The 26039-nt window shown below is 37.9% G+C and overlaps 1 long non-coding RNA gene across 1 annotated transcript in view; it reads left to right on the top strand.

The window, feature by feature from the left end:
- Positions 1-26039, top strand: part of LOC121952102 — a 57054-nt gene that overhangs the window by 16887 nt on the left and 14128 nt on the right. The window contains exon 2 of the long non-coding RNA XR_006106425.1: positions 3964-4139. This is a non-coding gene — a long non-coding RNA (uncharacterized LOC121952102). The remainder of the gene's footprint in view (positions 1-3963; positions 4140-26039) is intronic.

Raw genomic sequence — 26039 nt, 5'->3', positions numbered from 1 at the left:
TAAGAAAGCTTGTTAGGGAGTTTTTCCGAGGAATATTAGCTTTCCTCCCATTAGTCCTTGTAATAGTTATTTAAGTGCAGAGTTCACAGCCCAATCATCTGACACTCAAAACTAATCACCTGTCTCATACAATCCCTCAACCTTTTATAGAGGGCCTCTAGGTGATAGAATAATTGGTTGTGGTTCACTTTCTTCCAGGAGGGAGATGTTGTACTATTTCTTCCTGTTTTATGTGTCTTCTCCTCTCTGAGGGTATTTAGTTTTAGGTGGCAATGGAGTCTTGTGCAAAATAGAAACACCCGGGGACATTTCTCAGGCAGCGAGTTGACTTTGCTGAATGGTGAGAGAGCCAACTGTCACTTCAGCAGATCCAAATAATTGATTGGCTCATTATCCTAACGTCGCATTATCTCTGTGTGAGACTTTACGTTGCTCAGTTGCGGCAACCCTTTATTGGGTTTTATTGCCAAATTAATTTGCGAGTGCAATCACATAACTAACACACTGCACTGTTTAAACACTCCTGATTTTGTTCATGATTCAATGATGAGTTTGAAAGTGCCAAATTTTAACATTATGTATAAATACGGGTTATTTTAGGCTGGATCAGTGGAAATTTCTCTAGGCAACATAAGCAGCCTCCAAGGGCAGACCCACCACCCACACACAATTCAAAAAGAAGCTAAAGTCTCAAACAGTAGTACACGATCTTTTATTGTTTGTAATTTATCATAGTTTGTTTGTTGGCTAAGTTGTTTACTTGTATTGATTTCTCATTAGCTCTTGTTCTTGTGAGATATAAATACAATAAATATAAAAGATTCTGGTCCAGGAGGCACACAGTCATCACATTTAGAATAGCCTTAAGACTAACATCTCTGATAAAGTATAAAGTTAGGGCAGGCTCAGGCTGGCCTTGGACCAGCCCCTACTAGGCTGATATAGGCCTAGTCTGCCAAGGGGCTTCATATGATGCACTGAGCTCCTCTCTCCTCCTCTCTCTCTCTCTATTTGCAACCATTCATGTCTCATTAATGCATGTTATTTTTTTGGCTTATTCTCTAAAGCACTTATGCTCCCTAATCTGGCAGGTACCCACAGATTGAGGTTGCAACTGGGTCAGAGTTGAAGTTGCATTTCTGCTGTTATCATGCCTGATACCTTCTATTACTGCTACTGTTATTAGTCATTCTACTATTATTTTTCACATATTATAATTAAGTTCTTTAATTTTACTAACACTTTGTAGTATATGTAACATATTGTATACTGTCGTCTACTCCTTTCATGACATATACTTTGTTTTTTCTGTTATTATTGTCATAGTTTTTTCATTATTGTTGTGGTTTTGCGTCTATCTATCTATCTATCTATCTATCTATCTATCTATCTATCTATCTGTGTCCCTGTCATCTATCTATATATATCTCTATATATATATATATGTTTATATATTTATTTATTTATTTTTCCGAGTTCTGGATAAGGGCTGGATAAAATATCCAGGATTCTCTGCATTTAACAAATTTGACCATTTTACCAAACACAGTCCAACAGTTATCGACAAGCACTATCTGTGCTGAGATGTGCTTTCACTGGGGATCAATATTAGATAGTAGCAAAGTGTACATCATCAATTTATTCAGAACATTTTAGATGCTATTTGCTTACTTACTGCAGTACATTTCTACCCTAAAGAGCAGTCCGTACTGAAACATATCGACTTTATTTCCAAATCATTATGCGCATCACTCTGATACATGTATTGTAAATATTCCCACTGTGCCCCACATCAAAACCTTTTATTGGGCTGTCACTTTCCCACACACACACATACCTCCTCTACAGAGAAATCACTAGTGGATTGTAATCCTCACAAACGGCTGACCCTCTCCCCTGAAGTGACAGAATGTAACCTTTAGGAGGAACTGGTCCATCTCCTTGGGGACAGTCAGTGTAGACACCATATTCACAGCCACCTAGTCTTTTAAGAGGCAGCCGAAAGGGCACCGGCTTGTCGAGGGGGGGATGGGCTGTGCACACAGCTCACGGATGTCAAACCCTTGGAGCTTTGCCTGTTCACCACTTGATAATTGGTCATCTATCTACTCTCCTGTGATCACTAGTTTAGTTCCAGCTCCGTGGGCCAGTCGTTTATTTCTGGACTCATTGCTGCTTGTTTGTTTCCAGTTGTGTAGTCAGCTGTTTACTTCTGGTCCTATGATCAGAAATTTATTTCTGGTGCTGCAGTCAGTGGTTTACGACTGGTTTCAAGGACATTGCAGTAGATGCGTGGTGGTGCAGCCATTTTCTGCCTGATTTTATTAATTGGTTTTAGACTACTTATTTAATGTGGTGGAAACATTGTGTTTTGGTCATATATCCTAAACACTGAGAGAGGGAGAGGAACAAAGAGAGAGACTGGAGAATGCAATATCTGAGGAAATTGCGGTGGGGCTGCATGGTTTGGCAAGCTGGAAGCTGGACGGTATTGCTTCATGTATAGCTGGGAGCCGGACAGCATTTCTTGATAAATGTCTGGGAGCCAAACTGCATTGCTGGCTTAACTTTTTATGAAGGAGCAGCTGAAGGAGTATAAAGAGTTGGAATAATGGGATGGGGACAAAGGGGGCAAATATAGTGTAGGATATGAAAGGTGCTGAAATGAGACTTATAGAAAGTGTAGGAGCACATATGAGCTTTGTTAAGAGAAGGAGGTGCGGGGACATTTAAGTACAATGGTCTCTAGAAATAAGTGAGATAACCACGACCTCTTAACACTGCATTAGGTGGTGGTGGTGGCACATGCTGTGTTGAAATAACATGTCGGGCAGTGGAATGGCAAGTAGAATCCTTTGTCATGGTGGACACACAAATTCCCTGGCCTGTGAAGACCATCCTGATGATGTCTGTATCAATAAATCCAATGTTAGCATTACCCTCTAACACACAAATACGTTGTTATGTTAGACATTAATAGTAGAAGTAAAAAATGCAATTTAATTACATTTATCATTTGTAGTATGTTATGTGTACCTTGACCTCTACACTGCAGAATACCAACTGGTAGTGTCCTTGTTGTTTGTCAGAAGTATTGTAAACACAAATCTGCATGGCCATGATCCCGAGCTTTGAAGCATCTTGTATCATCTCCTCTGTTAGCGCAATCAGTGTCAAAATAAGAATGACCTTTGGATTTGTGCTGGGAAACATCTTTAACAGAGGGAGTTGTTAAATAAAGCTTTCCCAAATTCAGGAAAAAGAAAACATCTTTCACTCTGAGAAACTCCAACACGTTCTTATCCCAAGTCATCACATATCCGCGCATTGTCAGTGGACTTTTGTGTCCATGTATTAAGCTCTGTGTATCCGCCTTCATCTGCTGTTGATGTTCCACGATGCTGCAACCTTCATCAGGATGTCAACAAAAGCACATGGTTAGGATTTGGCAACAAAAGCATGTGGTTATGTTAGGCAACAAAAGCATATAGCAACCAGTGTTTAGAAATCAACAAAATCACATGGTTACAATTAGGCTACAAAGGCATGGGTGGTGAGGTTTAGGGAGCAGAGGCACGTGATGAGATCGGGAAAAAAACAGACAAATAAAAAAACATGGTTTGGCTCTTCATTTATTTGAGAAGGGAACAGCTGGTTTCCTGGTGAAAGACTGGGTATTGTAGGACCAATGTACTGTCCCTCGCACCCACCCTGTTGGGACCTTAGGTGACCGGCAGCGTATCATAACACTGTGGAAAGTTCCCTCTGGCTGCGTTACAAAATCTTACATTGAAATCACTGGAAATGATTATTAAGAAATTATGCCTTTTGAATGAGCATGGGCTTGGAACTCTGTGATTGCCTATTCGTGTTATGTTCAATTGCTGTTGTTGACTTTATCTCTGCAATTACTTCACTTATTACTGTGTCTACACTACTAACACTTAACACTTTTTGTTTCAGGAGCCTGTACTACTGTTCTTCAAGTGGTGGCCTACTGTCCCTGAGTGGTGGCTTACATTGTCAACTATGATGTGGATCCCTGATTGGCCAAGATTGGATTTTGATTTCTGAATACAAGGCAGCATCAAGCACTGACAGCACTGAGTCCAGGCTGATACAGAGAGCAGGACAGAATGGTGAGTAGCCTAACCAGATTACAAATTTTCCTGGTTCAACAATGTCACACAGTGGATGGTGGTTAATGTTATGACCATGAAGATAGTATTACAACTCAGATAGTCTGCTGAGGGAGTAGGTTGGGATAGTGGATGGTAGGAATGAGCAAGTACATCATTACCTCTATCAGTACTTCCACCTGTCCAACCAAATTATCTGTCTGTATCTGGTTTAAACCAGTAGTAAGTGTGGCTTGAACCAGAAATGGATGGGACCTAACCAGAAGTTATCATTTCAAGCCTAAGTTGATCAGAAATTGTTACAATATGTTATTTATAAGAAAACTAATTACAGCCCAATCTTCTATAAAAACTGCCAAAAACACTGCCATGTTCTTTGTTTGGTGTGCTTGCTTGGCCTCCATGTACTGTCTCTTGACACAAAAAGTCAAAGCACCTGTCACTAAACATTATGATGTATGTGTGTGAATTCCTAGAATTAGGTCATTGTTCAAAGGTCTGTGACTTCCTTTGTCTGTCTGTTTATCATGACAGTTATGAATCCACCTACTGCAGTCACATAAAGATTAACATGAGACACAGGACTCAAACTCCAGCGAATCACTCAAAGGAAAAAGCAACAACACACTTTTTTTGCAATGAAGTTTATATAATTGTTACAGTTAAAGTGTTCAAAGGTAACCACTGTGTTATAAGGTAGCTGGTAAATGCCAAAGAGATCAGAGAAACTGTCTAATTAGCAAATCTCAATCAGCTGTGGGTCCCCACCTGCAATTAAAGGTTACCATGGTGATGGTAACAGCTGAGTGACTCCTGGGTTAGATAGTTGATTTAATGGAGATTAAGCTGAGAGGCAACACTCAAATTCTGGCTAATTAATCAAAGACCTTCATTCTTATCACCCGTTTTTATATTGTGAGTGGAGTTTGCTAAACATGTTGCTGTTCAATATCTGTTTTTGGTTTCAAACATGTGGGATATGGAGCAGGCAAAAAACCTGAAAATACTGGTCTCTATTAATGTTGGAATTCATGTGACAGTTGGATGGCAATCTTGTCACTTTGAGGCTTACCCTGCAAAATGTGTAAGTGTGTTTGCTTTGATAGTTGCATTGTTTAAAAGAGGGAGATTACTTTTTTCTTTGAGTGGAACCTGTGGGAGTAACACTGCTTTCACGTGCCCCCTTGGAAATATTGTATTTAAGAGTTATGTGCAAATTAACAGCCCTCCAAACTTGTAATTATGAGTTGCCGAGTTGTGGCACTTGCTTGACATTTCAGAGCAGTAGAAATGGCGGAAAACATGGAGACAGTGTCAACAATTGATCTTAAAAAGTGATATATTTGGTTATTTTGTTCCTAGTAGCTATCATTTACTTTTAGTAGTTGCACATTTTAGTCTTGCATCTATTAGCTGTAGCAGGCAAGCAAACGTTTAACCTATAAAACATGCCAGCTGAGTATACAAACATTGATAACGTTAATTTGATAACACAAGTTGCTAACTTGACATCACAAATACATAAACATGGCAGGCAAAGCCATTGTTTGGTCAATAGTAGGGTTAAATATACATTTTTGTTCACATGTAAAGTGTAATATGGTATTAATGTCAACTGCTTTCCATGTAGATTGACCTAGATTAGATATATACAAAAATAATGTTTAAAATATATGAAACATAATATAATACATGAAAATATAAATAAACTGGAAACAGCTATCAACCTCTTGTTTTAATGCTCACAGCATTATAATGCAACCCATCTTCTTTGAAGCTTCCATGTTGTTCCCACTTTATGACCTCAAAGCACAAGGACACAACAAAGTCGGAAGAACGACTTCCCAACGAGGAAAGAACGACCTTCTGACATCACATGAATGCAGCAAAGGAGGAAATTAAAGATGAGGGATGTCAAATGTTAACTATTAATTGGTTGAGTGCTGGGAACAATAATGACAGATGCTACTCTTTAGTTTACTGCTCATTTCAGCATTACTGTAGAAACATTGTATCCAGCCTCTGATTGCCTCCAGCTCACCCTGGTGAGTAATTTTGAGCTGTTAACCCCTTTAGCACAGTATTGTTAGCAATGTCAGCATGGCTAGTGGTGCTAACATAGTGTTGCTAAAAGGGTTTTTCCAGTCAAAATGAAGCTGTTAGGGGCAACTTGGGGTGACTCAGACAGGGCATAATCTTTCTGCGGCAATATATTTTGCCGCTGGAAAGGTGTTGCAAGCTGATCATGAAATAAGCAGTACTGCTAGTTAGCTAATGCTAGGTCCCACATGACCCCAGTGATCCTCAGTGCAGAGCAGCCAGAAAAGCAGTCCAGACCTGAGGTTTGGCAGTGAGCACTTTGGCGCATGATAACACCCGTGATTCTGTCAGCAATCAGAAAATAAAACAAAAAGTCAGGACATTCACGTTACAAACCATTAACATTTCACCACCTCTAAATGGATGCCACTTTGAAATGCAGTGCTCACTAAGTTAATGGAGTGCGGGACTAAAAGAAAAGTCCTAATGTATTTATGTCTGTTTTTTTCTTAAAAATCAACTGTTCAGTTACTGGTTAATGGTTGTCGGCTGATTTAAAACAAAATTACCAGAAACTGACATCTCTATTAAAGATAGATTTTTAAGAAGAGTTAAACATTTTTACTTCACTCTGTGCTGATCTTAACATTTTGTCCATGCACTTGATTAAAGGAAAAATCCCAAAAAACAGATATTTTAGTATGAATGTGAGATGCAAGCTCTAGCCATCTAGCAATGCCACCAACAATGTTTGTGCATTTTTCATTGCTTTAATGCCAACAAAGGTGCATGTCTGTGTCCTCCTTTAACAGCGTGAACCCTTTGAAGTACCTGCTCAGTTGAGACTGTGAAATGTAAATTGAAAAGTAGGATGCATAGAAAAGTTTTGTTGCAGTGAGCAAACTGTGTGTGTGTGAAATGAGGTTGAGTGGGAGACACCCTCATGCACAATATTGAATGGAGCCACGGGAGCAGAGTGGGATCATGGCAGGATGAGTCAGCTCTGTAAATGCAGGGAGAGAAGTAAGTAGTAGCATGCATATTGACTGGAGATGGGGTTGATGTCTCTGGTGAGAAAGATATGAGATCCATATGACAGCAGTACCTTGAGGCTCTTTGGGAAACTCTGCCAAGAATACAAACCGCTGGTTAATCAGTGATGGAGGGATCTCCTAATTGGCAGTCTCTTAGAAAATATATTTGGGTTGTTGCTCTTGTATTATATAAAGAAACTGATCAACTGGTGGTATATTGCTCCCTTTTAGTAGGCAAGTTTATTAAATTTCATGCTTTAAAATCACTGTGGGGAAAGAATTCAATGTTTCATTTACAGATAATGATTGGTTCAGCTTATAAGAATCCCAAAATGGTTTCTCATGGTGATAAGGACTATATTTATTCATGTTATAATCATTAACCAGTTCTATTGGACTCCTTCAAAACTATTTAGACTCAATTTGAGGAAGAATCCCAAGTGAGCGAGGCACTTTGGCTCATTCTCTTTCTGATAGTACTCTGATAAGGGCTTTAGTTACCAATTCAAGATTGGTTTGAGAGGACTGTAGGTGTAAAATATCCACACTCATCTTGTTTCTTTGTGTTAGGTAACCCAACCCCTCAGTACTTTACTTTTTTCACATGAGACAGTACTGGTCAGACAGCACTTATGGTCAGCTGGACATTAGTTTAAAGTGGCTAATATCAATGTCTTTATGAGAACAATAGATCTAATGACTGTGTAATATGAAAGGGCTCGCTCATGGTGATGAACCCGATGGAAATTATCATAAGGCTGCACCTCTGGAGCTTTTTTTTTTTTTTTTAACCATCTTGCAGCTGATTGTTTTGCTTTTCTTATCTGCAGCTTAACTGTTTTCCTTCACCCTCATTGCTTTTATAGCATCATTTTGGTCTAGAGTGGGCTGCTTTTTTCAGTCAAACGGCCCTGAAATCCTAATATGGGCTACCTATGTACCACTAAACAGGAGACACAGTTAGCGACTAGCCAGTGAAAACAGTGAAGCACAAGAGCAAAAAGACAGCAATTTTCTTCTGGAGATGGTGGAGACTGAAAACAGAGCAAAAAAGGAGTGTGGATGTTGCTGTTAAAAATCAGGGGGTTAAAAACATAAATATACATATATATATGTTTTTTAAGTTGATTTTCTCACTATCTGCTACTGTAATCAGCTTAAAAATTAATGCTTTGATAACTGGATTGGCATTGCTTTCCTTGTGCTGCTTTCAGATGCCTTTCACAAATATTTAAACTTTTGAACTTCGTGAAAATTGCTGCAATGTCTCTCAAAAACATGGAAAAAGGCAATGATCAACTTGGTAATAAATGTTTTGAAAATTGCAAGAAATTATTTTATTGAGCAAACTATTTTTAAAAAGGTTAAAATGTTAGGGAAAAAAAACAACTAAAAACTTTATTTTTAAAAAATATTTATTTCACAATTTTTCAGGCAATTTTCTGGATCTTTTACAAATTTCTTTCTAATTTTGGGGTCTTCTTTAGTTGCTCATTGCCCTCTTCCAATGTTTTTTAAAAAAAATCAAGCCAGTGTTTTTAGGTTTCAAATGGTTAATTATGTGTCAATGCTGTGAGCACAGCTTGTGGTAAAAACCTGGCAAACAAACAAAAAACATTTTTGCAGGTAAATCAACCCAACTTCCTTTTTACAAGTGCATTTCATCAGCTTTTAAAAACAGTAGCCTTTTAGGTAAGACTTTTTCCTCAGCTGGTATATAAACAGATATTCTAAGAAAAAGTGTGATTGTACCTTGAGTTTCAGCTAGTCTCCAGAAGAAAATGTCGGCATTGTCCTTTTTTGCGAACTCAAACACATTTCTGCATGTTTATATGTATCATATCAGTGTTTTTAAAGTGGCGTAGTATATGAGCAGACATTGTCATCGGGAGATGGAGGAGACTGTGGATAGTGTGACATCTTTGTGAGATGCCTGCCAAGCTGCAGACCATGGTACAAGCCCAATAAACAACCAAACCAGTTTTTTTTTTTTTTTTTTTTAGAGAGCCATTGCTGTTTTCCAGCTGCTTTTTAGGCACCAAACATTAGCCTTTTTTTTATCAACAGCGGATTTCTTTCCAGGGGCCTTTCAGCCTCTAGCTGTGGGTGTTTATTAGGACCCATAGCTGTTTTTCCAAAAGGAGGAGTGCCATGAAATGCAATTATTTACCAAGACATTGCTGCTGCAGGGATTTCCCAACAAAAATTAGGTATATTAACACGATCTCTACCTGATCACAACCAAATGTTTTTGTGCCTAAACCTAACCACACACTGACCACAGCGTGGTATAAAATTAATGTATCAGTTAATCCAAACATAAAAATTGTTGTGGTTGTACTTCTTTTTAAAGGCTCTTTCTTAATATAAAAGGTATATTTTCCCCCTTTTGTAATTTTGTTTTCTTTTCATATGTTTCTATAGGACATGCTTCAAACTTAAATTGTGGTTTTAATTATTATGTCACATTACGAATTATAAAATAAGTGTATATTATGTACATCTACCAATGGCAATTCTTAACTGGATAAAAGAAAAATAACTACAAAGAAATGGAGAAAAACAACCATAAAAGGATACAAAATGCCTGAAAAAGACACAAAATTACCATAAAAGAGACACTAAACCTCCAAAACACGCATCTCGAAATTAAAACGACAACAACAAAAAGAGGCTAAACCACAACCAGTCTGTGTGTCTTGCCCCTGTGTAGGAGAGGTGGTGGATCCTTTTGCATATTTGTGCCCAGGGGCCCATTTTCTCATAATCTCTCCATGCCAACATCACAAAAAGGTCATTGTTTTTATATATATTTTTTCCCTTACACATATCTACATACTGCACAATATGATTATAACCATGGAGACAACTTGATTACAGGAGAGGGGTGGTATTTTGATAGTGTCACGCTTCTGTGTCAGGTCATTTTTCCTTTCCTTTTTGTCCATTACCTGTTTTATTTTTATTTTGTTAATATCTGTCTAATATTATGTCAAGTCTCCACATCCTGTCAAGTTTACCTCCTGTGTGATTACCCACCCTGCTCTAATGTGTTTCACCTGCGTCTGAATTTCACACCTGTGTCTTGCTAAGTTACCCTCCCCTGGTGTATATAAGCTCTGTTTCCGTCCTTCTGTGACAATTTGTCTTTGTCTCTTATAGCAAGTGTTCCAACAGTATTTCCTGTTAGTTTTCTTGTGCCTGTTATTGGACTGCTTTTTGACTCTTCTTTTGTTCTAGGCCTTTTTGGATTTGTTTGCCTCACTGACTGAACTGTGTAACAGACCTGTTTTTGTGATGAACCCACTTAGAACCCAATTATTTCTACACACAATATTGAATTGGTGGAATTCTACTCAAAATGCACTCAAAAAAAAAGATTAGAATGCATATTAGGATACTAATATGCATATTTTTTCTGTCCATACCAATGGACAAAGAATCTTAACACAGAAATTGCCCAACAGTAAAAATTACAAAAAATGGTCTTAACAGACCAAGGACAGACAAAATTAAAAGTACAAATAAACAAGACAGAAAGAATTACAAAACAAAAAGAAAAAATTACAGCCCATACCAATAAGAGTAAATACAATGATAGACTGAAATGTGCCTCCTTTCCTCATGGCTGACCACGCAAGGATGTGGTTCTACTGCGGTCTACTTTGGATGATAGTGAAACACTGTGATTGGCTTCAAGACATCCCATCAAATAAGACTATGCATTTGGGTGGAGTCAGATGACAGTAATCATAGATCTAGACTTCCTACAAAAATTATGTCTATTGGAATGGATGGGGGACCTAACAGGTTAAAGTCCTTGATCATTACTTACCTGATTGCCTTTGGGTCGTGCATGTGGGTCTATTCCCTGTGAGCATGATAGTTTATTCAGCACTGTATGAGTCAAGAAAAATCTGACTTTAATGTTGTGTTGTTACAATGTGTAACATTTTTGACGTTTGAGTGTGGCTTTCTATTATTTTGCGAATTTGTCGTGATGAGGGATTAATGTTAGTTTTAAGATATTTGTGCATTTCCTAGGTTAAGCTAAAGAAACAGGACTAAACGACAGCCATTGTACTGCAACATTTAAAAGCAGTGGGCAGCATAATGTTCAATGCCAAATTGCATGCCTTTTATTGTCATTTCTCTTTAGTGTGCTCCCCCGCACATTTTGTTACAGCTGATGTCACAGAGAGCCGTGAAATTACCAAATGGGCGCAGGCAGGAAAATACCTGCCTGTGCCCAACAAGACTGTCACTTTACAAGGTCACTGAGCTTGATCTGCTCAGGTACAAAATTAGGGCTATGTGTATCATGAAAATTAAATTGACAGGAAATTCATTCGCTAATGAAACAGACAAAAGAACTAAATGCTTGTTATCGAAAATGTCATCTACAGTGTTTAAAAAATACATAGTCCATCTCTTGCTTTCTCTCGGCTATAATGAAGTCTCTCATTCAGTTGAGCGATCTCACTTTCAAAAGCGTTTTTTCAAACACACCTAATTAGACTTCACAACCTCTCACTGTCGATCTTGTCTAATTAAAAGTCTCTCATTCTTCCCCTCACCTTGTGTGTGTGTGTGTGCTACTCGTCAAATAAAGGTCTCACTCTATCCCTTTTCTTTCTGCTCCCAACTAAATAAACTCACTTCCTCTTCCATCCCCGGCATTCACATCTTTAGTAAATTAGAAAATCAGTAATTGAATATCAGTGTCTCTCTCCTTAGGCTTTAAGCATTCTATCTGCTCCATCAACACACCTCTCACCTCGCTTCCTAGCCAATAGGGTTTTCTTGCTTGTTTATTTCTTCCCTGCAACTCTCAGGCTGTTTTTTTCCCCCTTTTTTTTGGAATGGAGCCTATTCCTTCAGATGTGTAAGATCTCAACATCTCATCTGTTTCCTGTATCACTCCTGAAGGTTCTGGTTGCCTCTCAGGAGCCTCTCTTTTGTTGCCCTAGACATATGGGACGCAAATCTGTTCAATGAGGGAAGCTGAAGCATCACATTTTATCTCCTCCATAGTTTTTCCCTCTTGCACAGCCTGCACAACAACAGAGCGAATGTAAAAAGCATTTTTCTTCCAATAGATGTGAAATTCTGTAATTGTAAACATGTCTTGAAACGACGGGGCATTTGGGTTGTATATAATACTTACTCCTAAATGTTGTTCCAGTAAAGTCTGCACTCAATTTAGCTCTGCAGCTTTCTTCTTAGAATATGAAAAAACAGAACCAAATTACAATTTTTTATTTTTTATATGCTTCATTTTTCATATATATGTACCTTTAAACAGGTTATGGAAAAATATTCCACTGCAGAAGAACGTAACCATACAAATACATCCAGACCTTATGAAGGTTAATGGTTCTACTTTCGGTTTATTACAAAATGAGTAGATAGTCTTCCTCAAAGGGATAATTTGCAACATTTCAATGTGGGTAGTATGTGTAAATGAACTTCAGTAAACTTTTTTTTCCATCTTGCCACCATCCAGATCTCTCTGCTCATCTCCCAGCTCAAATCCACGGGCCTTAGGGCTGATGCTCAAAATACAGATTTTACTTCAATTTTTTTTTACGATCAAGAGAGCCTCCTGTCTCTCTGTCACTCAAACTCAGACCAAACTGCAACTCAAGCTGTATAAAAAGGTAGAGCCAGTCAAATATGAACCAAAATTCTGTTACTGCTTTGTCAATTTCTCACCTAAATTGTCTCCAGAAACATATTTTAGTGCACTGTTTAGTTGTAATATGAGAATTTGTGAACAGGAAGTGGGTGCCATACTGTTTCCGATATTGACAAAACTGATGCTGAAAACACTGGCATCCAACAGTAAAACGAAGCAGTGTTGATTAAATGTGACCTATGATTCTGTTACTGGATTGGCTGTTTCTCAACTAAAAAGGTTTTAGAATCATAAACCACCTCAAAATTTAACTGTTTTTCCAGATTGTTACCAGCTAGCTGCCATATCGTTTTTTGTGTCAAAACAGTTTTACATCAGTTTACATCATGTCCCCCACATGTGGGAGCATTTAGTGGTCCACTGTCGGACATTGCATTCTGGTAGTTGTAAGTTTTTACCTCTTGAGCAAAAGTAAGTGCCACAGCCATTTGCATGTGTTTTCGCTTAAATTGCATAAGTATTTGCATCTTTGTACTGCATAGACATCCTAGTTTTGTGAAATGAACATCTTTCCAGCAGTGAAATACTTAAAGATAAGAAAATATATATATCAAATAACGTGCACAACTTGCTCTTTTTGTAGTATTGTATTGTATATTTGTAGTTTAGTAGTAAGTATTTGAGGATGTGCTGCTACTTTGCCTTTGTCCAGACCTTGGAATCCACCCATTCCACTGAGTTGACTGATTTGTCTGCCATTGTGGCATGAAACAGCTATTTCTTGGTTAGAATTGACGATCCAATGAGTGTTTTAGAGGGACTAACTATTAGCCAGTCAGAGCGCATGGATGGGACTAATGCAGCTGTCAAGCATTGTCAAGCAGTGTGCCAGACTAATGAGGAGTAATAATAAAAATGCTGACAATTCTCTATCATCCAACATTGTAGTTTCTTTTTACTTTTCTCTCCTCCACTCTTAAAACCCACCAGAACTAGTGTGTTGGTATATCAGCTCATCAGTGTAGACTTGAAATGACATTAGATCCAGGCTGATATGTTGGTCTCTCGTGATTGGTTAGCAAAAATCAAACCTCCTTCCCTATGGAAATTGGTCAGAGTGGAGGCGATGTCAGACTGAAGATGGGAACGAAGTGTAATGAAGTGACAATTCTGTCAAACATGTTCCTATCCCAAGTCATCACATATTGCTTCTTTGTCAGTGGACTTTCACAACTACATATTACGCACAAGGTATCCTCATGCGTCTGCTGTTGACATTTTGTAATGCCGCAACTTACGCCAGGACAAGCACAAGGTTTAGGCAGCAAGGCATGTGGTTAGGTTTAGAAAAAAACATCATTGTTTGGCTCTCCATTTGTATGGGAGGCAAACAGTGGGGTCCCGGGTTAAAGTCTGGGGTTTGTTGGACCCATCCACCATCTGATATCACCAAGTTAAGTGTTGTCCCTGGATCCATAACTAACTCGTTCGCATTACAACAAGGTTCACATTACAACTAATCAAACCAAAAACCAACTTCGTGATTGTGGTATCATTGATAGTGTGCCATGCAAATAACCGCCATAAAGAAGAAACAAGATACAAACGCCCATTTCAAAGCTATTCAGGCAGCAACAGCACCCCGAGAGTTGTATTTAATGGGCAATAATTGTATAAATGTCGTTGGGTAGCGTTTCCAGCTGACGCATATTGTATTGCCATGACAGGTGCCATCCGGTCATGTTATGAACTGATGCCGCCTGTTCAAGTATCATATTGGCTGCAGCAGGTGCCGGCCATCCAACCAGAAAGGTATCATAACGCCAGAAAGATTCCATACAAACTGACGCGGCCCAACAGTGAATTTTGGAGTGAGAATGGGCTGTTTTGGCTGATATCATGCAAGCTGCTACTATAACTACAATCGAACTGCTGCAAAATTATATTTTCTGAAAGAATTCACATTATTTAGTATTCGGTTCATATGTCAGAGATAGTGTAGTCTTCCCCCTTTTTTTGAAGAAAGATTATTTGCATTGAAGTCATATCTTGAGTGCTTCTGTAAATGCATGCACACGCCTGACCAAGCCTCAAAACCAATATAAATTCTTCACCAAGGTTTTTACTTTTTGTTGTTTATTTGGGAGATGACATCAATCTCTTGAAGTTTGTACTTCATGCTCTGGGGGTGTAGGGGGCATGGTAGGGGGTGTCTGTGGCTAGAGGAGTCAGGATGTAATGTTAGGCTGCAGCACCTGCTCACGTCCTCTAGGCTGGCTGTTTATCTCCTGCTGAGCGGCGGCAGGTATCTCAGGAAAGTGATGCAGTCTATCTGGCTGCCAAGTGCAGAATTTAACTTCACATTTCCTCCCGAAGGATTTATTGAACACTGAGGACAGCTTGATTCTGTGCTGCCTAATGAGCCGGACTTAAGTTCCTGCTTATGTATCTGTGCTGCCTATCTCACCAAGGATAACTTAGTGCGATAGAACTTTCTTTAAAAACATTTGGAGTCTGTACGGTATGTCTGAAGACAAAACTCCCAGAAAAAGGCAATATGAGCCACAGCTCTGAAAGTTGAACAGTTGGGGACACCGCTTGCCAAATGCTGAATGGCAGCAGCTAATCAGTTTTGGGAAATCAGGACTCAGTTGGTTACAAAAAAACTCTGGAAATGCAGACCAGAATTTTGAAGTTGTGTGTGCTTGGCAGCAGTGCAATCCAATGACGATAACTCATTACACAGTATTTAAGGAAATCTTAAAACAGTGATGAAATGTGAGTTTAGTTAAAGAGATTTCACCACAATACCTGCTATTGTTTGCTGGGATTACAGCTTGCTGTTTGGATTCACTTGTCTTCTTATCCTGCCTGAAAGTTAGTGAAATGAGCAAAATGTCCTTAAATGCAAACACATGCTCTGTGCACTGCAAGAAAGATGTGTTTCTCTACACTGAGAAGACAGTGTAGAGGAGACACAACTGCAAAGTAGATACAGTATTTGTTGATCTGCTGTTGAAAAGGATTGATTGTCAGCATTGAGCTGTAAACACATTTATTATTATGGTATGCAACTTCTGCTCAAGATGATTTGATTTTAGTGTTTTTAGTGTATCTGATCCAAATTAATATTAATGCTATTCATTTCAAGCAAGTTTACACATTATTCCTCAGATGCGCAATTAGTTTGAACCAGTCGAAAAACATCTGATCAAGTTAAAAGAGTGAACCACAAAGAACTAACATCATCTTACTGAGTGCCAGTTGGAAAAAATAAAATAATACCTAGATAATTTTATTCATGCAAACCTAAGATAAGATAATATAATCCAATTAGTCCCACAATGAAGAAATTTGCATTGTTACAGCAGCAAAGGGATATCAAAGCAAGTTATTTACAAGATAAAATAATGCAAAAAGAACAACATAAATAGTCAAAAAAAAACCCAAAACAAGAAGCAAAACTCAGCAGTTAAAAAATATTTACACCAATTGCACATGGCAAATTATTAGACATTGTGATAAATTGCACATTATTTTAAGTCCATTTGGGGTGTGTGGTGTACTGGGAGCAGTGCTGCTTGTACTTGTAGTCTGACAGAAAGCTACCGTGGGTAAACAAAAAAATCAAATGCAGTATGCAAAATGTACTGGTCATAAATTACAGATGGTGATGCAACAACTTCCAATAAATTTATTTTAACAAATAGAAAGTAAAAATTTTAACAAAACAGTCAGGATTTATTGATAATTTAAAGTATTAGTACTATTAGTTTAAAAATGGCATAACATTTGCGCATTATGACTGGTTCAGGACTTAGACAGTTAGGACTTGGGATTTGTCAGTCTTGACTATAGACTGTATAAAAATGGATGTAGCTACTGTGACGTCAACCACTGGTTTGTGGACTGCCATTTTGTTGCCTTTGAGTTCCGCTTTTCGGCTGTTGCCTTCTTTTTTGAAGCCAGATGTGACCATATTTGGACAAGGTGGAGGAGCGAGGGGTGGATCTGACTGATATCCATTTTTTTTGTACTGGGCTGTAAATGTGTTTATCTGCTGTAAATTTGAACATTTTAACATGGGTTTCTGTGGGGATTTACTCTGTTTTGGAGCAAGCCTTGAATAGCCATTTGATAAATTCCAGTTTTTGGCACTTCTGCATTGGCTTCATTTTTCAGCCTTAGAGGGCGCTGCTTGGTGTTGATCTTGGACTTAAGTGCAAATAGCTGATACTTACTTGCGACTTGTTGCCACCTCTGGTCAAGAGTTATCAGATGTATCTGTGAGCCGCTAAGCTTCTTTATTGGTGCAGCAAACAGAATAAATCCAGCCTTTCTGTTTTGTATTGTATAAAACATACAAGGACACACCAACACAAGCTTGTAGTACCCTCCTTTCTCTCCTGGAATTCCAAGAGAAGTGCAAGGCACTTTTCATCCTGTTGTTTCACGTACTAACATACATGCACAGTATGCTGCAGTATGTACTGATGTGGGCTAGTTTGTGCTTTTTCACTGCCCTTTCAAAGGAGCACTTCTAAATTATAAGCAAAATATTTTATATATTATAATACGAAATATTTTTTTTTATTTTACTGTTTTCCTTTTGGTACGCTGTATGGCAATTTGCATTTAAAAAAAAAAAAACTTGTCAAAACTAACTACTGTTGCTATTTACCTTTGGAGATATCTATTGCTCCTTATTATTTTCTTATTTAAATCCTTTCAAGATAGAAAAAAAAAATTATGACCTGCTTACAGATATTTTTCTGCAGAGGTCACATGCATTTGCGATCGTATCTCAAACCAGCGCAAACACTGAATCTAGTTGTCAGACCATAAATCACATCTTGTTATATGCATGCCACATGTGACAGGAGATTATTATCAAGAGCAATAGCAGGTGTGGAGGACAGCCAATATTGCAAATGTTAAAACTGTTATTGCCTGACAGGCTGTTATATTACATTACCTGTGATGGAGGGCTAGAAAATGAGCGCAAGGATGCTCGATCTGATGTCCGGCTCTTCTTTTGTTGCCATAATTAGCGATTTAGAAAGTTCACAATTGTTTAACAGTGTAGTGAATTGAAAAATTGATTTTTAAAAATGTCAATTTTAGGAGCTGCCAATATGACAGATTTCACTTTCATAACGAGACGTTCTTTCACACATGGCTAAACCTGTATTTTCCCCCCTTCCGAGATGGAGGCCATTTTTGCTCTCTTTGGCCATCACAGTAACAGTCAAGAAGATTTGACAAGCATGGCAGGTTTCTCCCTCTCAGCCCAGAAATGGAGAAAGCTGCAACTTCTGAAGCCAATTACTTAAGTTTGGCCTGTTTTCTTTTCATTCTCTCCTTACAAGAAAGGATTGAATGAAAACTTCTCCTATCATATGGTAATAATGTACAATGGCCTGCATGTTTTTGTGTGCCAGCTCATCTGCACATCATTTATTCTCTTTATTTTGTGGTGCATTCCAATCTCTATTTGTATGTATGAAAAAAAAGGTACTTACAGATCCTTTTTGCAGAATCGCTGGTTTCTGTGCAGCTGAAGTGTGCCAACGGGGAACATTTACTCAGAGATTCTTTGCAGTGTTTAGATAAGACTTTGGATGCTGGTGACAAATCAAATGCATGTCTGTGGGAGTGTGAGAGGACAGCAATACAGCCAATCATGCAAAGCTGTGCTGCCTCTCTGCCAAAATGAGATTCATATCAGGAGTGAATAGCTGCTTGCTAAAAAGGCAGCACTGAATAGTACAAAAATATCCACCAAAATGTTAAGGAACATATATTCACGCCAAATAACTGTGATTACAATAAAATAGAGGAAATGGCTAAAAAGACGCTCTATTTATCAGGGGGAAAGAGACACCTATTCCTGCATTGCTTCATTTAACACAGTTAAAATTCTGCGCAAGGCTTACATTTTTATGTGTAGTAAATAACCCATTGATAATACATTTTAATTATATATTTAAGAAACACTAAAGCTAATACAAATATGCTGCACAGCAGAGCAACATTTTCTGTTTTTCTTTATTTATTTCACATTTTTACATGTATTTTGAAGAACAAAATATGTTCCGAGGTTCATAATACAATGTTCTTCCTCAAGGTTTGTGACTGTGTCAGAGGGCTAAAGTTAAAATGGCCCTTTTCCATTCTTGCGTGTTGGCGTGTTGTTGAAGTAGCCAGAGGGGATTCAGTGAAAGAACGGAGGAGGCAGAGCAGGTTGCATATCATCTGTCTGTGTCTTGCAGCATTGTAACAAACAGCCTCTCATGGTTCTGTGAGAGTAGTTAAGAAAATTATAGCTGTGCCTCAAACAAATTACTAATGTCAAAGTGCTCCTGAGATAAAATTGTATTCTAAAGGTGGAAAATTGTTCTGATCAGCGCAAAGTACATGATGATCATAAGAGCAGAAATGTTAGAAGAAAATTGTTTTTTTCTCAAGATGGCTGAGTGGCAAATAATTTGTCAACTTTTGCATTTTCAGATAATATATTTTAAAATGTATGTATATATTTTGATATTACTTCTTTGAATATGAAATGTGACTTAACATGGTGTGTGAATTCTGCTGGCACACATTTGAAAATCACAGGGTTATGACTGCAGCTTTGATGCTGTTATAGATAGTACTGCTGTTTTACTGGATAACGGTGCTTTTGCCTTCAACTTTCAAAACATCTATATATAAAAATCTACAAAAGGAGGTAGTAACAGGTCTCAATGGGACTGACCTCACTGCAAAAAAAAAAAAAAAAAAAACAGAAAGAAAAATACAACACAGATGCTCAAAGAGAATAAAAAAATCAATAGCTCATACAAAAGAAAAATAAAAAGAACAAAATCACAACCTAAACTACATGTCCGGTGTGTTGCAATATTTGCAACCATTATTATTTCACTTAAATTTTCATGCCTTTGATGCTGCTGGGTAACCATGTATTTCTTTACATTTTCTCGCTTTTGTTCTTTTTAATCTTCCTTTTGTCTTTGCACAAGTGTGTCTTCACCTCAGACACTAATTGTAAGTAACAAGTTGGCTGTTTTTGTCTTGAAACAAGTGAGCTGATGTGCATCAGCCTTCACAGCCAACAGAACATACTTATGTTTTGGCTCTCTACACTCACACTTGACAAGTTCTTAAATAATTGAGTGCCGTTGACGTATATATACGTTGACGTATATATACGTCAACGTGTGTTTTCGGCGGCTGGCACAAGGGGACGCTCTCACGCCCCCTGTGTGTAATTTTGAGATCTGAGCGATCTGTACGGAGGTGATTTGGCATAAAATTCCCCCAAAAAACGGAGGGTCAAGTGGCCAGTTTTGCCAAGAAACTCTAATGGATTCCATTCCAACCCATTTAACAACAGTAACATTCAAATCACTGTTTTGCTTGATAGGCTCCCTTTCACAAAAATGTATTTTTCTCAGCTTTCTAGAAAAAAAATTGGTCTTTTTGATGAAACTAGCTTCTATTCAACTTCAGATAAATCAGGAATGGAGCAAGGTGCAAACAAACGTTTTTTTCCATGACGAAAAAGACAGTTTCTTCTTTCAGTTGAGCTATTCTGTGTTTTCAGAGTTTTTGTACAAAATATTCTGTGGGTCTTGAAAGATGACTCAAAATGGCCAGAAAAGCTGGCACAAGCCACTTTCCATTACATAATAGTGCAGGCACTCAATGAGTTAATGACCAACTTTACATGTGAGGTTAGGTTTTTTCATCTGTACCACCAGTGCATCTATAATATCTACCAATTTGATTGTCAACTTTTATATTCAAGATTTTTTGTGGTCTTCTCTTATAATATTTTTTTATACCTAAGTACATACAGATTATATAAGCCAGGACAATTTCTTAACTTGTTTGGCTGCTGCTAACAAATTAATGTGCAAAAAGACAGAATTAACAGGATGCAGAGCGGAACACATTTGTTGGCTTGATGTGATGTTGTTGTGACAAAACCACCAAGGTGATGTGATATACTTTAACACCTCAGAGCATACACGAAACCCAACCATTCTACAACAGGACACAGGTGTAGTGTTTCATGGGGGACAGCAAAAGGTCAGTCCGTAGGGACTTGGCGTGGGAATTTAAGTCTCTGTACTTGTTGAGTATGGAGTGTGGACTGTCAGCTAGATAGGTGACACTTTGCCTCCTGGGTACTGCTGAGGGGCCCCTCAGCAAGGCATTGAGCATGCATATATATATATATTTATATATAGCTAAAAAAGTTTAACAGCACCGAAAGGTGTTATTCCGTACACCATGTGTTTGCTATGATTATGTTCTCGACTCACTATGGAGGAGCAACTCATCTACAAATCACTTTGCCCAGTGAGGCATGCTACTCCTACAACCCCTGACAAAAATTATGGAATCACCAGTTTTGGGGGATGTCCATTCAGTTGTTTAATTTTGTAGAAAAAAAGCAGATCACAGACATGCCACAAAACTAAAGTCATTTAAAATGGCAACTTTCTGGATTTAAGAAACACTAAAAAAAATTAAGATAAAAAAATGTGGGAGTCAGTAACAATTGCTTTTTTAGATCAAGCTGACGGAAAAAAATATGGAATCACTCAATTCTGAGGAAAAAAATATGGATTTATGAAAAAACAACAAACAAAAAAAACACTACAACCACAGCACTATTACTTTGTTGCACCACCTCTGGCATTATAACAGCTTGCAGTCTCTGAGGCATGGACTTAATGAGTGACAAACAGTACTCTTCATCAATGTGGCTCCAACTTTCTCTGATTGCTGTTGCCAGATCAGCTTTGCAGGTCGGGGCCTTGTCATGGACCATTTTCTTCAATTTCCGCCACAGATTTACAGTTGGATTGAGATCTGGACTATTTGCAGGCCATGACATTGATCTTATGTGTCTTTCTTCAAAGGAAGATTTCACAGTTTTTGCTCTATGGCAAGATGCATTATAATCTTGAAAATGCAGCCCCATATCATCAATGACTGTGGAAATTTGCATGTTTTCTTCAGGATGTCGTCTTCATAAATCTCATTGGAACGGCACCAAACAAAAGTTCCAGCATCATCACCGTGCCCAATGCAGATTCACAATTCATCACTGAATATGACTTTCAACCAGTCATCCACAGTCCACATTGTAACCTTGTTTTTTTGTGATTAGGTGTTAATGATGGCTTTCGTTTAGCTTTTCTGTATGTAAATCCCATTTCCTTTAGGCAGTTTCTAACAGTTTGGTCACAGAGTTTGACTCCAGTTTCCGCCCATTTGTTCCTCATTTGTTTTGCTGTGCATTTTCTGTTAAGACATATTGCTTGAAGTTTTCTGTCTTGGCGCTTTGATGTCTTTTCTACAAAATTCAACAACCTGAATGAACATCCTCCAAGACTGGTGATTCCATAATTTTTGCCAGGGGTTGTAATCGCCCACATGATAACATTGGTTTGAATTTGACAAAAAAATAACTAATCTTATGATGTCCTATATGCCATATTTTATCTATTTAATATCAGTTCTGAATTTGGCCCTTATCCTAAAGTAAAGTCCCCATAAAATCCAAGTAACAAAACATTAACTACTATAATTGCTGACTCCATATCTGCAGGCAAGTGACTGCAGTGAGACAGATTCAAGTGTCCATGGAAAAAAGTACATGAAAAAGTCCAGCTGTATAGAAGTTTGATGAATCATCAAACTAAGACCATGATGTGTGTTCTATCATAAAGATGTCTGCAAAACTTTGCTCATATTGACTGATGGGTGACACTAATGAAGTTACAGTCTGGTCTCTTTTCAATCAGACTGTCACACAACTTGTCACTTTATTTTCTGATTCTCCCCACTGGCCTGTCAAAAGATATGATCAAGTAGCAAAGTTCTCCAAGGGTGATCATTAAATTTCTCTTACTTATAAGCAATCCCATGGTAATGTTCTCTCAAAACTTAACACTGCTCAAGACATAAATCAAAATACAGTATACAGAAAATGAAAAAAAGCTCAGTTTAGGTAAAGCCTTTGTTCTCTGAAGATCAGAGAACAAGATCAATTATGTATTTATTTTTTAAAATCACAACCTGCCAGTCCTGCTGTCCACTAAACTTATAGGGGAAATTCATACATTTTACAGTCCGTATATAAGTCTTAAAAAGTTACTGAAGACCTGAGAGGCAAGGTCAAAACTTTTTTTAGGCCAAAACCTAAATTTTATCTGCTACATACAAGATAATATCTCCTACCAATGATGTTATCTCCTAGATAGAAGATATTATCTCCTATGAGATAAAGTTTTAGGCTTAATAAGACTGTTTTGAGAGTGAGAAAGCCATGCAGAATTAAGTGCTTAGTGTGCGATACAAAGGGCACTGAAAGTTTAGCCAAATGCAGCATAAACAAAAGGTGTTGGAACAACAGCTAAGCAAAGCTAAGCTTTTGTAGTAGAGTACTACATCACCTGGGGAAAAAAGCCATATAAAGCTGTGTGAAGTCTGATGAATTGCCTCGAATAATGTCACTTGAGTCCAGTTTAAAATGAGAAAAAAAGTGAGGGTGTGGAGTTTGAAATGAGAATGCTTGCCAGTCCTATGGACCCTGTCCCTTATCCCAATCCTGGACTGAACTGGTGGAGATGTATTGAGTTGCATTGTGGGTAAAGAGGGTGCCAGGGTTTTACTAGGAAGAAGGATGCAGAAGTGAGGACTCCAGTTACATGACTCCAGCCATGCTCGTGTCACAAATTTGATCACTTAATACTCAACATGACAAAATCTAAAAAGACTTGGAACCTCGACTTGAACTTTAACGCCAATGGACCACCAATGGTTCACTTAGACCTGAGCCTTTTGACTTGAACATAAAATGTACATAAAAAAGAAAAGAAAAAAAGTTTCCCGAATCAACTGATGTTAACGCTATTCATTCCCACCAAGTTCACACCAAGTTTCCTAGATCCACTTTGTTTAAACCAATTTGACAGGATCCAATCAAGTTGCAGGAGAGAACCACAAAGAAGTAACATTGCATAACTGAATACACATTGGAAAAAATGATACCAAAGAAAGTTTCGTTCACTTGCATAATTTAGACAGCAAAAAACAAATTGCAGTATTGAATTTGTACATGTGGAAATTGCAGAGGAAAACATGAAAAATGATTTGTTTGATATTTGAAGCACAAAGAATGATAACTCAAGATAACTCAAGGCTAATATTGATTTCAATGCCCAATGTTTAATTAACATTAACTTAACCCTTTGAAACCTGACCAGATTGGTTTGATTTCTTTGAAAAACATGATGAGAAGACAATGAGCAATCTGACAAGACATGGCCCAGAAATTGGCAATACTTTGTAAAAAGAAGAATAAACTAATAAGGAAATTACCTGAACAACAGCAAAAAAAGAAAAGTAAAAAAAAAACCAACCAAGCCAACACAATTTTAACTATAACAATCTAATAACTAGTACAGTTTTGTGTACAGTTTTCTGAAAATTGATATATAATAATATTCTTATGTCTATATAGCACAATATCACTATTTTGAGACTTGAAACTCAAAGTAGGACGTAGGACTTCTCTTGTGAATTTCCTGTCTTGACTTGGATCTTTACTTAGGGCTTGACTGCAAGATTTGAGATTTACTTGGTTTACTTGCAAAATAATAACTTGCTCCCACCTATGGAGGCATGCATTGGCAAAAAGTAGAGGATCTGTGGCATACTGATCCTTTCTTTTCTAACTGCGCACTGTTGAATCAGTTGAGTACTCTTAAGTGTATGTGGCAAACACATACAATTTACACTATCAGCAACCTGCTTTAATCAGTAAGCAAATAAATGAATCAAGAATGACCTAAATATTGATTCAAATTGTGTGCTTTTAGTTAGGCACTTTTACTATGAGATCACATTTAATATTTTGATCTAATTGCTGTTTTGAAATAATTGTTGGTGAATTTGACTGTGCTAAATTGGTCCAGTCGACTGACATTCTCTCTCCCAGGCTTGTTTGATGACTCATACATGGTGTTTGTTCACCTGCTGTTGGTATGAAAAATGCATTCTGTTCATTTTTTTAATGCTTGATGTGTGCTTGTTGTTTTTAATTGTCTTCTTGTGGCTATATGCATGTTTTATTTCTGGCTACTTTGAGTGCTGAGACACTGTCCTCCTGAATATTCAATAGATTTCTGTCAAGCTCATAGTGGATCGGTATGACAGACCACAAATTACTTTCAAACCGCTACATACGGAGTATCAACTTAATGTATAAAATAGCTTGTGAAAAATAAATGTGTGTGTGTATATACACTGTACTGTATATTTCACACACAGTGTGCATTTTCAATCTCAGCTTGTTTGTGACATTTCCAAATGGGCCAGTTATTTTGTTATAGACTGGCAGCCAGTAACCATTCTGACACAGTCACTAACCTTTTGTCGAACATGTACACCCAAATCATGTTTTTGACCTTTCCATCATTTCAGACATTCTGACAGTCGGAGCAGCATACTGTCAATATTTAGTTTAATTTGGGTATCTTTCTCTGCAAATTAAGCTACACAAAGCCTCTCTCTAGCTGCACTCTATTATCCTATCTGTATCAATTCAATGAAACTGTCTGCTTTTCTGTGGTGATTTTCGACTATCTTTGTGTTTGATACTACTCATTGTGCAGCTGCCCTTCCAGTTTGATTGCGTCGACAAGGCTGTGATCACTCGTTTGAAAACAAAAGCAGTGAAAATGTGAAAAGCTGTTACTGGAATAATACATTGTAGTGAGACAGCAAACACCTTTGAAAAAACAGATACCTCTCCTCGTCTGTCAGGTGGGCCTGCGAGATGATTGTTGAACCTCATCACGGAGAGCATTTGTTTACACAAATAAATGCTTCCAAACATACTGTGGCGCACAGGCAGCCTCAAGGCAGAGTAGTGGCATTGTGTCTGAGATGAAAGGGGCAAACTCTTTTGCCTCGAGAGATTCAAACTTGGCCCTCAGTGGGCTGTTCCACTGTAATTAATTCAGCTATATGTGTCAGTATTTTGGAAAAACTCTCCGCATCAACTGGAAATGGATTTGTAAAACTTTGAAAACTCTGTTTATGTGAATCAAGGTTCGTAAACCCTCGTCCTAAATTTGTACTTTCGCTGTTGTAGTTTGGCTCTCC

The sequence above is a fragment of the Plectropomus leopardus genome, chromosome 13, assembly GCF_008729295.1.
Source record: "Plectropomus leopardus isolate mb chromosome 13, YSFRI_Pleo_2.0, whole genome shotgun sequence".
In the NCBI taxonomy this organism is placed as follows: Eukaryota; Metazoa; Chordata; class Actinopteri; order Perciformes; family Serranidae; genus Plectropomus; species Plectropomus leopardus.
This window is presented reverse-complemented; position numbering and strand designations above follow the sequence as displayed.